Genomic DNA, 15,904 nt, shown 5'->3' with positions numbered 1-15,904 from the left:
AAAAAAAAAAAAAACCCAAAACAAAAAACAAAACAGTAGAACAGATCAATGGAACCAGAAGCTCGTTCTTTGAAAAAATTAACAGAATTGATAAACCACTAGCCAGTTGGAGAAAAAAAAAAAAGAAAAAGAAATGGAAAGGACCCAAATAAATAAAATCAAGAATGAAAGAGGAGAGATCACAAGCAACACAGCAGAAATAAAAACAATAATAAGAGAATATTATGAGCAATTATATGCCAATAAAATGGGCAATCTGGAAGAAATGGACAAATTCCTAGAAACATATAAACTACCAAAACTGAAACAGGAAGAAATAGAAAATTTGAACAGACCCATAACCAGTAAAGAAATCGAATTCATAATAAAAAATCTCCCCCCCCCCCCCAAAAGAGTCCAGGGTCAGATGGCTTTCCAGGGGAATTCTACCAAACATTTAAGGAAGAGTTAACACCCATTCTCTTGAAGCTGTTCCAAAAAATGGAAATGGAAGAAAAACTTCCAAACCCTTTCTATAAACCCAGTATTACCTTGATTCCAAAACCAGAAAAAGACCCCACTGAAAAGGAGAACTATAGACCAATTTCCCTGATGAATATGGATGCAAAAATCCTCAACAAGATATTAGGCAACTGGATCCAACAATACATTAAAAAAATTATTCACCATGACCAAGTGGGATTTATACCTGTGATGTAGGGCTGGTTCAATATTCACAAAACAATCAATGTGATTCATTACATCAATAAAAGAAAGGACAAAGCCACATGATCTTCTCAATAGATGCAGAGAAAGCATTTGTCAAAATACAGCATCCTTTCTTGATAAAAACCCTCAAGAAAGTAGGGATAGAAGGATCATACCACAAGATCATAAAAGCCATATATGAAAGACCCAACGTTAATATCATCCTCAATGGGGAAAAACTAAGAGCTTTCCCCCTAAGGTCAGGAATTAGACAGGGATGTCCACTCTTGCCATTGTTATTCAACATAGTATTGGAAGTCTTAGTCTCAGCAAACAGACAACACAAAGAAATAAAAGGCATCCAAATGGGCCTAAAAGAAGTCAAACTTTCACTCTTTGCATATGACATGATACTCTACATGGAAAACCCAAAAGATTCCAGCAAAAATCTGCTAGAACTGATCCATGAATTCAGCAAAGTTGCAGGATATAAAATCAATGCACAGAAATCGGTTGCATTCCTATACATCAATAATGAAGCAACAGAAAAAGAAATCAAGGAATTGATCCCATTTATAATTGCACCAAAATCCAGAAAATACCTAGGAATAAATCTAACCAAAGAGGTGGAAAATCTATACACTGAAAACCATAGAAAGCTTATGAAAGACGTTGAAGAAGACACCAAAAAATGGAAAAAGATTCCATGCTCCTGGACAGGAAGTACAAATATTGTTAAAATGTCAATACTACCCATAGCAATCTACATATTCAATGCAATCCCTATCAAAATAACACCAGCATTATTCACAGAGCTAGAACAAACAATCCTAAATTTGTATGGAACCAGTAAAGACCCTGAATAGCCGAAGCAATCTTGAAAAAGAAAACCGAAGCAGGAGACATCAGATTCTCAGACTTCAAGTTGTATTACAAAGCTGTAATCAAGACAGTATGGTACTGGCACAAAAACAGACATTCAGATCAATAGAACAGAATAAGAACCCAGAAATGGACCCACAAACGTATGGCCAACTAATCTTTGACAAAGCAGGAAAGAGTATCCAATGGAATAAAGACAGTCTCTTCAGCAAGTAAGTGCTGGGAAAACTGGACAGCGACATGCAGAACAATGAACCTGGACCACTTTCTTACACCATACACAAAAATAAACTCAAAATGGATGAAAGACCTCAATGTAAGACAGGAAGCCATCAAAATCCTCGAGGAGAAAGCAGGCAAAAACCTCTTTGACCTTGGCCACAGCAACTTCTTACTCAACATGTCTCCAGAGGCAAGGGAAACAACTGCAAAAATGAACTATTGGGACCTCATCAGAATAAAAAGCTTCTGCACAGTGAAGGAAATAATCAGCAAAACTAAAAGGCAACTGATGGAATGGGAGAAGATATTTGCAAACGACATATCAGATAGTTAGTACCCAAAATCTATCAAGAACTTATCAAACTCAACACCCCAAAAACAAATAATCCAGTGGAGAAATGGGCAAAAGACATGAATAGACACTTCTCCAAAGAAGACATCCAGATGGCCAACTGACACATGAAAAAAAGGTCAACATCACTCATCATCAGGGAAATACAAATCAAAACCACAGTGAGATACCACCTCACACCTGTCACAATGGCTAACATTAACAACTCAGGAAACAGATGTTAGTGAGGATGCAGAGAAAGAGGATGTCTTTTGCACTGCTGGTGGGAATGCAAACTGGTGCAGCCAGTCTAGAAAACAGTTTGGAGCGCCTCAAAAAATTAAAAATAGAACTACCCTACAACTCAGCAACTGCAGTACTAGGTATTTATCCAAGGGCTTCAGAGATGCTGTTTCAAAGGGGCACATGCACCCCAATGTTTATAGCAGCGTTATCAATGCTGGAATGGGTTCAAATGCCCATCAATGAGGAATGGATAAAGAAGATGTGACATATATATACAATGGAGTATTACTCGGCAATCAAAAAGAATGAAATCTTGCCATTCGCAACTACCTGGATGCAACTAGAGGGTATTATGCTAAGTGGAATTAGTCAGAGAAAGACAAATATCATATGACTTCACTCATATGAGGACGTTAAGATACAAAACAGATTAACATATGGGAAGGGAAACAAAAATAATATAAAAACAGGGAGGGGGACAAAACACAAGAGACTCTTAAATATAGAGAACAGACAGAGGGTTGCTGGAGGGGTTGTAGGGAAGAATGGGCTAAATGGGTAAGGGGCATTAAGCTTGTTGCACTATATACTAACTTGAATGTAAATTAAAAAATAAATAATTTTTTTTTAAATGAAGGGTTTTACTGTTCCTGTCAGAGGCCCTTTTCCATATACTATTTTTCCAGACACTGCCATTTCCTCTCAGACTGGTGGAAAAATCACTGGTGAGGCACTGAGACTTACCTAGGAATCTATACTGTTCTTTCTAAGAGAAGGCAAATCTTGAAATAAATATAGACAATATGGAGGCCTGTTGGAGTTTGGGCCCAAGTATGCATTGTTTGCTAGAAAGGATTGAAAGGAGCTGAGCCACATCTCTGGATGTAACCAATCATGCCTACGCTGCTGCTCTGTGAAGTCCAGTTGTTTGTTTTGTCCTTTCTTCCCGTTTCTCTTCTCTTCTGGGCCTGATGCTGATACTCAGATTTCCAGGTTGGTCATGGTTCCAGAAGTTTCATTGAGGTTCGTGGTGATCTAAGCCTGTAGTCTTTGTTTCTTTCTTCATCAAGAAGCTCTGGAGTTAATGATTAACACTTTAGAACCTACCCTTCCAAATAGTTGTTTCTGAAAGACAGCCTGTCTTTGACAGGAGAGCTGGAGAAAGGCCAAGGACGAGGGCTTTTTAAGGTAGCGTGTTACAGCTTTGAGAGGAGTATGTTTCAAGGAGTTAATGTTGCACCAAAGGAAGAGATGTAGTTTTTTTTAAAGGTAGGTCTTAACTCAGGCCCAGGAGCTTGGAAACATGGAAGCAACAAAAGGCAAACCGAATTTGGCTCTTGCGAGAGCCATTTGAAACTGTCTTCCTGTAAATGTGAACTGTGTCCCTGCAGCCCTAGAGGATGGGTTCTGAAGAGAAAATGTCTCCTTATTATGACTCTGAGCTGTGTTGAGAAAAAATGTGCAGGCACATTAGAATATATCAATTAAATAAAATACCATCAATACTAGATCTAAAATGACAAGTTCCTTGCTAGCAACAATTGCAGTGACTCACCCTGCATGTCTTGAATAAATGTTATATTTCAGCAAAACTTTATTTTAAAACCACAAAATCAAGGGTTTAACTTTTCATCCAGTCACCTAAAAAGTACTACAACACTATCCAGGAATAATGGAACTTCATTTCAGAGACCTAATGTGATACTGTTAGAGGTGGTTAGCAGGGTGAAAGGGTTTTAGCAACTTCTTCTGATCTGTTCTTCACTCAAAGCTGCTGCCAATAAGCTACTCCTAGAGGACACCAAAAGATCCTTTTCTGTTTTTAAAATAATTAACACGTTTTATCAAGAATTATTATGAATATTTAAAGAAGACTTCAGTGCAGGATCTCCATCTTTTTTTCTCTCTCATTTTCCCCAGGAAAACCTGCATTTCTATAATTCAAAATTCAAAATCTAGGGGCGCCTGGGTGGTTCAGTTGGTTGAGTGTCTGACTTCAGCTCAGGTCATGATCTCACAGTCTGTGAGTTCGAGCCCGGAGTCAGGCTCTGTGCTGACAGCTCGGAGCCTGGAGCCTGCTTCGGATTCTGGGTCTCCCTCTCTCTCTGCCCCTCCCCTGCTCATGCTCTGTCTCTCTCTGTCTCAAAAATAAAAATAAAAATAAAAATAAAAACATGTAAAAAAAATTCAAAATCTAATCACAAGAAAAAAGAAGATCAACCCTGTTGTGCCAGCGATCAGGCAAAAAGGTATAATGCTCTTTTGAGTTCGTAAACTTAGTTCAACTAAAGAATAAGACTGTCAGGTTACATTCACAGGATAATTAAGGTGTGACTCCTATGTGAGTCTACCATTTAAAAAAAAAAAAGATAAGTCATAGATGGCTACCTGTTTTTTCTCAAGGGATCACTCTGTCTCAGAAGAAACGTCTATGCATTGTCACCAGTTAAATAGAACTAAGAAACAGAGCCATCAGAAGGTATCTGGACAAAGCCAGCTCCCACTGTTTCGCTTAAAATTTTTTTTTTTCATTGGAGATAATATCCATACCGAAAAATGCTCATATCACAGGTGTCCAGCTGAATGAATTTTCACAAACTGAACACTCTTGTTTTACCAAAGCTCAGATGAAAAAAAAAAAAAAACACAGAATATAAGCTGCCCCCAGAAATCCTATTCTCTCACTGCCAGGGGTAACCAGTATCCTAATTCTAACATCATAGATGAGTTCTGCCTGTTTCTGTACTTTCTATAAATGGAATCATACAGTATGTTCTCTTTTGTGTCTGGGTGCTTTCACACCATGTCTTGTCTGTGAGATTCATCCATATTGCTGCATGTAGTTATAATTCATTCTCTTTGTTGGCGGGTATTCCATTGTGTGAATACACCACAATTTATTTACCCATTCTACAGTTGATGGGCATTTGGGTAGCTTCCAATCTGGGGCTATTATAAAGAGCCAGCTGCATGAGTTTTTACACAGTGCCCAGGACTCCTCCTCATTTGCCTGAATGCTTCATGGAGGTCTTTGGAACAGCACCGGCCCCTGAGCTCCCGACAGCATTGTCAGTCTTGTCCTTCTGCTGGAAGATGCAGACCTTAGAAGAAAAAGGCCACAGCTCCCCACCTGTGAAAACGGACTCTTGTTTTCATGAAAAAAGTTTTTTTAAAAAAGATCAGCAACTGAGAACAGAAGTAAGTATTGTTCGCATTATCACAGAGAGTTGAGCAGCTGGCCACAGGGAATTTGGATCAGAGATAATAAGGTAACTTATCTTATTGAAACAGGATACAGGCTAACAATTCTTGAGCAAGGAATAGGGCATGCCCAGGGAAGTAGCAGATAGTATAAGCTGAGTGGCTAAGTGCTGCCAAGAAAGCGCAACTGAACCATCTCATCTCAATGGGGTACAAGTTTAAAACAAGGGCAAAAAGCCAAGATTCTTTGTAAACAAAATCACTAGCTTAACTCTTCCCTGAGAAAGCAGGTTTGCATCTTGACTCTGGGTCATCCTGGGGATGCTGCCCAAATTCTCAATGAAGTTCTGCAAGGGGGAGGGGGTGATTGCCACACCCTTCCTTGGGTGCTAGGGACTATGGGACTTCATAGGTAAAAGTCCTGGCAACACTGAGCAAATACTGAAATGATATGTGTTCCCTCTTGGCCCCCAAGTGCCTCGGTTTAGACAAAAGGTCTAGAACGCATCACAGAGAGCTCATTTGTTTAAATGGGCTAGAATGTGACTTGGAGGAAAGTCAGAAGATGGACAGTTTGTTCTTCTTGACAATGCAAAAGAGAACAAGTGAGAACACTGTGCCAGTGTCAGTGTGGAGCAGAAGAGTGCATGGAAGAGGTCAGTGTGGTCCAAAGGGAATGGGTGAGAGCCAAGAGGCAGGATCAAGGGCAGGAGAGGGCTGTGCATGGAGCAGTTTTCCCTCTTCTACTTGGCTCCACTCTGTGCACATCCACTCTGGTTACCAAGAGAAAAGCTTCTATAGTTGTTTTTATCTTAGAATATTTTCACTTGTCCACCAAACCCATCATTGTAGGCACTTTGGTGACTTGGCTAAATTGTCAAAGTGAGGCCTGAGGTCCTAGGATTTAGGGTGGCTTCAGGCAGTCACTTCCCAGGGCTCTCTGTGTGGGCCATGAGTTGGTGGCTCCAAGACAGTGTTTCATTTCTACTGCAAGTAGTGACGACAAACTTGGATTTCAGGGGAAAATACAAGATTATCTTTGGAAATAAATGGCAGGCGACACAATGATACTTTGAGATCCTGGTGCCATGCGGTCCAGCTGTGCACAGGCAGGTTTCCACCAGGCCTGGAGATGCCTCACCAACCTTTACCAGCAGGGCAACAGCTCAGGCCCTGTAAGAGGTTGCAGGTGCTCTAGAGTCAGGCAGGAAAACCACTGCCTTGCAGCTGGCATCCCCTCCCCACCCCAAGAGTGAGCCTCAGGCTCCTGCTGGAATCCTGGCCTCAGTCTTAACAACACTTCACACTGAATCATGGATGTGATGTTTCTCATCCTAAAAACTATGTATTTTATCCCAACAGGAAAGAAATAAAGCAAATATCATTACACCTATTTTACAAATAAGCTTAAGCAAACCCAGAAACAATAGATGATTGGCTGATGTATAAAGAGCCATAAGCCATAGGTCCAGGTTTCCTACACATGCTCACCAAACCACACCTTCCAGAAGGATGAACATAAATCTCTGATAGAGCCAGGTCTGGCCACCTTTCAGGCTCTGAATAACTAGACCCTGGATTGAGGGGTCACAGATAGTGGTGTTGCTGAAGCCAGTATGGGGAAGTTTAACTTGTTACTTCCTACCTAAGAATGTGAGGTGAACAGATTTGAGAGATGCTTAGGTGGTAGAGTGAACAGGAGTTGGTGACAAAGTGCTGGGGAAGAAGAAAGTCAAGATGCCCCTATGTTTCTGGTCTGCAGATCTGTGTGGGTGGTGACACAATCACTGTGCCAACCAGCCCTGGAGGACACCCTTGATTGTAGAAAATAATAAACTGGATTTCAGGAGCCATCAATTATCTGATGAACATAGAGTGTTCTATGTGTCCCTACTCTATCAGACGCAGAACCAATGGGGCTGGAGCAATTGGTATGAGCAACCAACTCCCCTGAGAGCTGATGGATCTGCTTAGGTCACCCGTGGCTTCCCACTGCATTTGGAATTACATTTGAACTCCCGCCCACAGTCTCCAAAACCACACAGGATCTGGCCTCTGCAGACCTCCCCACTCCATCTCCCCATTCTCCCTACTACCTCCAGCTTGTGATCACCTCCAACCCCTTAACCTTTCAAGCTTGTTCCTATCTCAAGACATGTGAATCTGAGATAGTCCTGAAATCCTCTTCCTCAAGATCCTCAAATAACACCTCCTCAGAAAGGCCTCCCCCAACCACCCTCTTGGGTGACTCTCTGGCCATGTTCCCTGCTATGTTTTTCTTCATAGTGCTTAACATTAAAGGAAACTAATGAATTTCTCAGCATACATGTTAAGCATTTCCCCAACTCATATTTTGTGCTCAATGTTAGAAGGCAATAGCTGAGCAAGAAAATTGGCCCAGGGTCATCCTGGTAGAGATGGAAAGAAGTGAGCAGATTTATTCAAGCAAGAGATGTTTGAAAAGTAGAACTAACATGGTTTGTGGGTAAACTGGATAGGGAAAGTGAAGACCCCTTTTAGGTCTTCATGGATGATTATGTCAATCACTGAACTGGGTTGCCCTAGAAAAGGGGCAGTTGTGCTTATAAAAAGTATGAGTTGGGCTTCTTGGAGTGCCTGGGTGGCTCAGTCAATTAAGTATCCAACTCTTAATTTCATCTCGGGTCATGATCACAGGACTGTGTTATTGAGCTCCACATGGGGCTCCACCCTCAGCATGGAGCCTGCTTAAGATTCTCTCTCTCTCTCTCTCTCTCTCTCTCTCTCTCTCTCTCTCTCTGTCCCCTCTTCTGCTCTCACACATGCTCTCTTAAAAAAAAAAGGTATGAGCTGGGCTTCTCACTTACTGAGTTTGTGGTACCTTTGAGGCATCTGGGAGGTCCCTCCAAGTATGCAGCTGATACCTGGGTCTGGAACCCAGTACAGAGTATGTGTGGCTGGCAATGGACATAATGCTTGTGGATAAGATAGCTGATAAGAATAGAAGACAGAGACAGAAGAGGGCCTTGGAGCAAGCCTTGAGGAATTCCTCAAGAGAAGAGCTGAGGAGTTAAGCTTGAAAAGGAATCAGAGGGGGTGGAGAAGGAACACCCAGTCATTGGCTGAAGACGGAAGAGGATTTTGACGTGTGGGTAGCCTTCCTTGGCTCCCAAGTTGGACTCTCTGGGAGGGTCAGCCAGTGCCTGACACAGAGATGTGTGTTGAACTGGATATCCAGGCTTTCCAAGTGATCTATTGCACAGCCTTTACAAGTGCTGACTTACTTCGGCCTCACAAGGACCCTGTCCATTACTCTCCCCCATTCTTCAGAGAAGGAACCAAGGCACCCAGAGGGTAAATGACCTGCCCAAGTCACAAAGCCAATGAGTCTCAGGATTCAAACCCAGAGCCCATGGTCTTTATCACCATACACAGGAACACCCTCCCCCACTTTTTGCAGGCTCCTTTTTAGAGAGCAACGATACAATATCAGATAATTTGCAATAGCCAAACTTTACCTTTAGTAACAAAAACATTAGCTCTGAATGCAAACACAAAGTATGGGCCAGTATCCTCTTAAGCATTTGGTAAAAGTAATGATGCAGTCTTGACTCTTTTTCCTCCCTCCCCTACCTCCCTAAAGAATTGCTTTGTCACCTTCTGAGGGAGTTCCCAAGCTCTGGGAGGGTTCAGAGAAGCTTCTGAGATCAGGATCCACACACAGGGACACTGGGTCATTCAGGTCTTCCCCTCCCCCCTGGGTGGTGGTAGGAACGTCAAAGCTAGAGTACACTGGAGCCACGTATGGTGAAATCAGCTCGGGCAGCCTGCACTGCTGCAGATGTTTGTGCAGGGTGGCATTTCCACGTCAGCTGAGCTTCTTGCCTGGGGACTAATATGGGCCTGTTTCAGTTATGACCTAGTAAGTAGACGGTCTGAATAGAGAGTATCTCAGTGATTTTGTATGACCTTGAGAGTTCCTCTTCTTAACCAGTCCTTCATCATCATCCAAACCATGCTTCCTTCCCATAATGTTAATAACCAACATTTCTTTGTTGCCATTGCCCTCACAATTTCAGAGTCTCCTTAAAATTTTGAAAAACCTACATTTTTTAAAGTTTATTTCTTTATTTTGAGAGAGAGAGAGAGAGAGACAGAGAGAAAGGGGCTGAGAGAGAATCCCAAGCAGGCTTCACACTGTCAGCGTGGTGCCTGATGAGAGGCTCATACTCGTGAACTGTGAGATCATGACCTGAGCCAAAATCAAGAATTGGGTGCTTAACCAACTGAGTCACCCAGGCGCTCCTGAAAAAGGCTGCATTTTAAATGAAAAAAATATATATTGATAATGCAACCAATCATGTCTTTCACAAGGCTAAACAGTAGTTTCTCTCTGGCTTCATAAAATCCCAGAGCAGCCAACCTTAGAATATGTATTAGTCACTTTGTATCCAAATAACACTGTGTGATTTGGTGAAAAGCCATATGTTTACTGTCATGAAATATAATGTGTGGAAAACATCAAAATGCTATTGTGCAGGCTCTTCTAATAGCCTATCGGAACTTCCTTCACTTCAGAAATGACACACTTTAGGGTAGAACTTCCTATTTTAAAAACCACATAAACTCTCCCACCCATTCCCCTTCCAACCCTTTAGCAATCTGATTATGTAGTATTTTTATTTTCCCTCTGTGATTGCCACTTTACCAACAAATATAACCAAGTTCTGCGAAATGCATAGGAATGCAGTCATACTAAGGCAGATTCACTTTTGTTATTTTTCCTTGCTTTTAAGTTCATACATTCAGTATTTTCCCCAGTGTGGCTCATTGCAATTGTGATTTATCTGGAAAATATATTACTGCCCCATGAGCAGAACCCAGAGGAAAACATGTTTGCTTCTGTATTGATGTGATTATTATGTGGATTTTGTAGTTTAAAAAGAAAGCAACTAGATCCTGCAACTGTATTCTTTGTAGAAATCAGCTTTGGTGGGGCTAATCTCATCAACCAATGAATTACACACTGATTGCTCATTCATTCTCAGCAAATTATAAGCAAAACTTCCAAGAATGATCAACCCTCTCACCTGGGCTTAGAATGGCTTTGGACTCTTCCTTTGGATTTACGTCCATGATGATGATTCTCAACCAGACGACTGATCTGACCAGGCTTCCTCTCATACTATCAGTCTGAAGGGCTGTGGAAGCGGAGGACCTGGGCTCACATTCTTACTCTATAGTCAGCCACCTGAGCTGGACACTTTTGTAGAGGGGCTTCCTTGACTCCTCCCTCTCTTTCATCTGTGACACCCACCCTGCTCCCCCAACAAATCAATCACCAAGTCCTGTCAATTCTGCCTCTTAAATATTACTCAAGGCCACCTGCTTCTCTCTGTTCCTCACTGCCACACCCTGGCTCAGCCTCCATCACTCTTAATCTCTGAAGTTGTCTCCCTGCCTCCATAAATGGGATCATTCCATAGATGGGCTCTTTTAAAAATGCAGATTTGACTACAGCACCCTCCTGCTTAAACCCCTCAACAGCTGTCCATTACTTGTAGGTTAGAGCGAAGGTACCTCTTTATTACCCTGAAGCCCTGTTCCATGACATGACCTGGCAACTCGGCCTTCTGAGGCTGTCTCCTCCGCTCCCACCATGTCATATAGCCATCTCATACAGCTTGAGACCAGCACATACTCTGTGCTAGTTCACTTCCTCACATCATGTCTCCTGGCATTACTTCTAAGGGACTTTTCTTTGCCCATCTTTGCCCAATTCCTGATTACCCCCAGCATAGAGTGCACAGCCTCTAGAAGCCTGCTCTCCATCCTTGCAAAGTACCCTTATTCTTATTCACTTCCCCAGGTCCAACAAGTGCCTGTCTCCTGAACTTCCTGAACATCCTACACTTGATGGAATTTCTCTGAGTCTATCTCATCTTCCAGCCCAGTGCCCTTGTGGGTAGGGATGATGTGGGTTTTTTTTTTCTGTATCTCCTGCTCAGTACAGAATCTGTCACAGAGTAGGCATTCAGTAAACATTTGTTGGTTGGTAATGGGGTTGGGGTTCTATGTGGTGCTTAGGGTACTGGACTTCCATCTATATCTCATAGAAAGCTCTATTTAGGTTTCCACAAATATTTGATTCAAATTTTATTTTTAAAAGATTGTTAAATTATTTTTCATACTTCACATAATAGATTCAAATATGTTACTTACAAACACATGACATACTGCAGATCAACAGGCTAAGTGTGTTGCAAGGATAAATCATTTTTGTAAAGACTCTGAATAAATCTTCTGCCATTTTCTGGTTAAATCTCAGGTTATAAGGCTGGTTCCTTTTAAAACTATTAACAGTTTATAGCCATTTATCTGTGTGAATTAGGAATTTCTTTACAATGTGACCAAAGCAGATACCAGAAATAAACTAAAGCCTGAAGCTTTATCAGGTTGCAATGGTTTCCATAACCATGATTTTTTTTTAATATTTAATTAAAAATTTTTTTTAATGTTTATTTATTTTTTAGAGAGACAGAGACAGGATGTGAGTGGGTTAGGGGCAGAGAGAGAGAAAGACACAGAATCCAAAGCAGGCTCCAGGCTCCGAGCTGTCAGCACAGTGCCTGACGCGGGGCTCGAACCCACGAGCCGTGAGATCATGACCTGAGCCGAAGTCGGACGCTTAACCGACTGAGCCACCCAGGCACCCCTTAATATTTAATTTTTAAGTAATCTCTACACCCAATATGGGACTTGAATTTACAACCCTCAGATCAAGGGGCTGTAAGTTCACTCCACGCACACGCCACTGACTGAGCCAGCCAGGTGTCCCCTTAACCACAATTTCTATTTTTTCCATTTATTAAAACAACCTGTAATTCTCCTTGGCTGGCTTCACCATATGCAATTACAAGAAGTCTGAAGTTATAATGGAGATGTATACTAATAAAATGTTCTGTTATCTCCCTGATATTTTAGGGATTTCTCTAAGATATTGTTTGAAAGATGGGTCTAGTACTTTCTTTAAAAGTTTGTAAACTTCTGGCCAAAGGGAAGTGGGGTCCTGGGGCTGAGGTTGTGGCTTCCTGGAGATTCAGCACCAATTCCCAAGAAAACAAAACAACTGCTGGGGACTAGGCCCAGGAAGCAGCTCTGTGTACCCTCTGCACACTGAGGATCCCAAAGGTCTGCAAGTCAGTCTCACTGTCTGCTTTGCAACAGGACCCTCTCTGCTCTGCCGCTGGAAAGTCCTGGGGGAACAGATTCTCACACGCCTGTGTGCCAGCCACTGGGAGGACAGTCCCGTCCCTGCAAATCTGCAAGGGGAATTCCAAAGGGACAGAAGTAAGGGGAAACCAGGCCTCAAGCTCCTTACAGGAACCTGGTGGAACTAAACGGAGAGGCACAGTTCAGGGGCTGCCAGAATTAGGGAGCAGCACAAAGATCCCTTCCTTCTCCTTCCTCCAGATACCGTGCCAAGCCAGTGCTGTGTGTGGGTCAGCTGCCCAACTGGGCTTTGTGCCCTTTCCCTGGTCCCTGTGAGTTCCCTTCTCACTCACTGAACAAATGTAAATTGGGTACAACATGCTGTGTTGGGTCCCCCTCTTGGGGGTTTCTATAGCCATGCTTGTCCAGGGCTCCCTAAATCTCACCCTGAACAAATCCCTCCCTTGATTCTGGTTTCCTGTCAAGCTACTGCCCTATCTCATCCCCTGCCTTTCATACTGAAACTTTTTGAAATTAAGTATTCTCTGGATTCTCTGCCCGTAGACCATCAGGTCACACTCCCCCAAACTGACTGTAACTGGTTTTCCCCTGCTGCGTGAATGATACCCTTCAAAGGTCATTAGTGACTTCCTTATACTAAAGTCCAGCACCTTTCTGTAAGGCCTGCTGACAACTAGCAACCACTCCTCATCCTTGAGCTATTCTTCGCTTTTGTGGCTTCGCTTGCGGCTCTCCCACCACATCCCTGACCACTTCTAGCTTGTCTCCAAGGATTTTTCTACTTCTTGTTCTTCTCAAGGAAGACAGTTATGTTTGCCAGGGCTGCTGTAACAAGGTACTACAGACTGGAGGTCTCAAACAACAGAAATGTATTTTCTACTGTCTCAGAGGGTAGAGTCTGAGAATGAGATGTCAGCAGTGATGATTTCTCCCCAGGCCTCCTTCTTTCCTTGGACATGGCCATCTTCTCCCTGTGTCCTCACATGTTCCCTCCTCTGTTTTTCTGTGTCCAAATCTCCTCTTCTCAGAAGGACACCAGTGTTATTGGATTAGGTCCCACCCTGATGACCTCATTTTAACTCAATTGCCTCTATAAAGGCCCTAACTCCAAATAGTCACATTCTGACATATTGGGGGGTGAGGACTTCAACACATGAATGCTAGGGAGGAACACAATTTAGCCCACAGCAATAGAATTCCAGATGAGGTTCTTGACTTTTTTTTAATGTTTATTTATTTATTTTGAGAGCGAGAGCACACACGAGCAGGGTAGGGGCAGAGAGGGAGAGAGAGAATCCCAAGCAGTCTCCTCGTTGTCAGCACAGAGCCTGATGTGGGGCTCAAACTCATGAACCGTGAGGTCATGACCTCAGCCAAAACCAGACGCTTAACCGACCAAGCCACCCAGGTGACTAGCCTCTTGACCTTTCTTAATGCCTCTTTCCTACACCCATTTCTAAAGCTTCTCACTATTCAATGAATGCTTTTATTAATTTTTTAATTAAAAAATAATGTATCTCATTAAAATAAAGTAGAACAATCCTTTAGTGTTTGAAAAAAAGGTTAATGAGAGGGTATGATTTTCAAGTAACTAATCTCAAAGTTGTTTTCTGAGCTCTGAGACCAAATTCCCAACAAGTTTTCAGACACCTCCCCATGACAGCTGGTGCATCCCACAATGTGTTCTCTCCACAAACACCATTCTCACTCCTTACCCCTCATTTGTTGGCCAAAATTTCCCACAACTCTTTGAATGACTCCTTTCTTCTGCTTCACTCCATGCCCAAATATTTTGCCCATCCTATATACCCCTCTCCCGAGAACAGCTATGTAGTTTGTGAGACCTAGTTCACAATTTGTGGGGCTCTTTGTTTTCAAAACTCAAGAGTTTCAAGACACTGACAGCAGAACATTAAAACAAGCACAGGGTACCTCAGAGCATAATCTTATGTGACTGTGAAAGTTGCTTACCCTTGAATCTGGCCCTGCCCCCTGCAATATCCCTCCCACATCACTCTGCACTCCACCCCCACTGATGCCCTGGATTTCCACGCTGGCCTCCTGAGACCCCACATCCATCACATCTTCCCCATCCCACTCTATCTGCCTGATAAATCCTACTCAACGACATCTGCACCTGGTATCCTCTGCTCAAAGCCTTTGGTATTTCCTCATTTCCTACCAAACTGGGCACAGACTCTTCAGGCCAGCATTTTAGTCCCTGATTTCCTGACTTGACTCCTACTCATGCCTGTCTGACACAAAGCTTGAGGCAAATGTTCTAGTCACTCTCTTCAGACTGTTCTCCATAGACCTCGATCTCCAAGCCTTGTGCTTCTGAATCCTACCCTTTCCATCTGTGCTATCAGAACCTCTCCAAAGATTAAGGCCTATCTCTTGCAAGAAGTGTTTCCTGGGTCTGGTCACTTCTTTCTGGTCAGCCTCACATGTTCAGGAGCTGTGGTAAGCACTTACTGCACACTTATCCTTGCCAAGGGCTTGTGTGCTTTTATCCTTTAAACCTCCCATACCCCCAGAGGCAGGTTCTATCACTATGCCCTAGGGAGCTTGGAGGGGCTGGCTGTGTTGTACATGGTCCTCGCATGGTGGTGGACCAGGGTTCAAATGCAATAGTCTGGCTCAGAGTCTGTGCCTGTCTTGTGCCTTGTGTGGCTGATATTTGTGCATTTCTTCCATATCCACAGTAGACAATGAGGCCTTTGAAAAAAATAGATCTTTTTCATCTTTGATTTCCCTGAGGCACTTCCTTTGTCTCCACATTCAGCCCATATTGCTTATGTGATGGAGCCAGAAATTTTGAAACACTGGGTTAGCCCAGGAAGATGCAATGACCAAATATATTACCTTACGTTTCTCAATACTTAGCCAGTTAAGGATTCTTTGGAGTGACAACCCTTTTCAAAAGCAATGTACTTTGGGGACCATTCAGGAAATATATTTGTATTTGTCAATCACACTTGACTTATGAATTGGTAGATTCAACTCTGTGTTAGCTTACCTACTTTCCTTCCAACTGAGAGCCATCTGAGGGGGTCTTTGATTGGAAGGAGGTAATCCAGCTCCCTCACATTTGCCCTGTTGTTTGGTTTTGTGTTAACCTCT

The 15,904-nt window shown here is 42.7% G+C and overlaps 1 protein-coding gene across 6 annotated transcripts in view; it reads right to left on the bottom strand.

Moving 5' to 3' along the window:
• Window positions 1-15,904, bottom strand: part of RFX8 (regulatory factor X8) — a 261,384-nt gene that overhangs the window by 200,168 nt on the left and 45,312 nt on the right. The window contains exon 4 of one of the 6 annotated variants that reach the window (XM_053200441.1): window positions 3,113-3,810. The exons of the other annotated variants lie outside the window; for them this stretch is intronic. The gene's annotated coding sequence lies outside the window, so the exon portion shown is untranslated. The remainder of the gene's footprint in view (window positions 1-3,112; window positions 3,811-15,904) is intronic. 6 annotated transcript variants of the gene reach the window in all.

Source organism: Acinonyx jubatus, chromosome A3 (genome assembly GCF_027475565.1).
Source record: "Acinonyx jubatus isolate Ajub_Pintada_27869175 chromosome A3, VMU_Ajub_asm_v1.0, whole genome shotgun sequence".
In the NCBI taxonomy this organism is placed as follows: domain Eukaryota; kingdom Metazoa; phylum Chordata; class Mammalia; order Carnivora; family Felidae; genus Acinonyx; species Acinonyx jubatus.
Note: the sequence above shows the minus strand (reverse complement) of the source record. Positions and strands in the feature narration are given on the sequence as shown.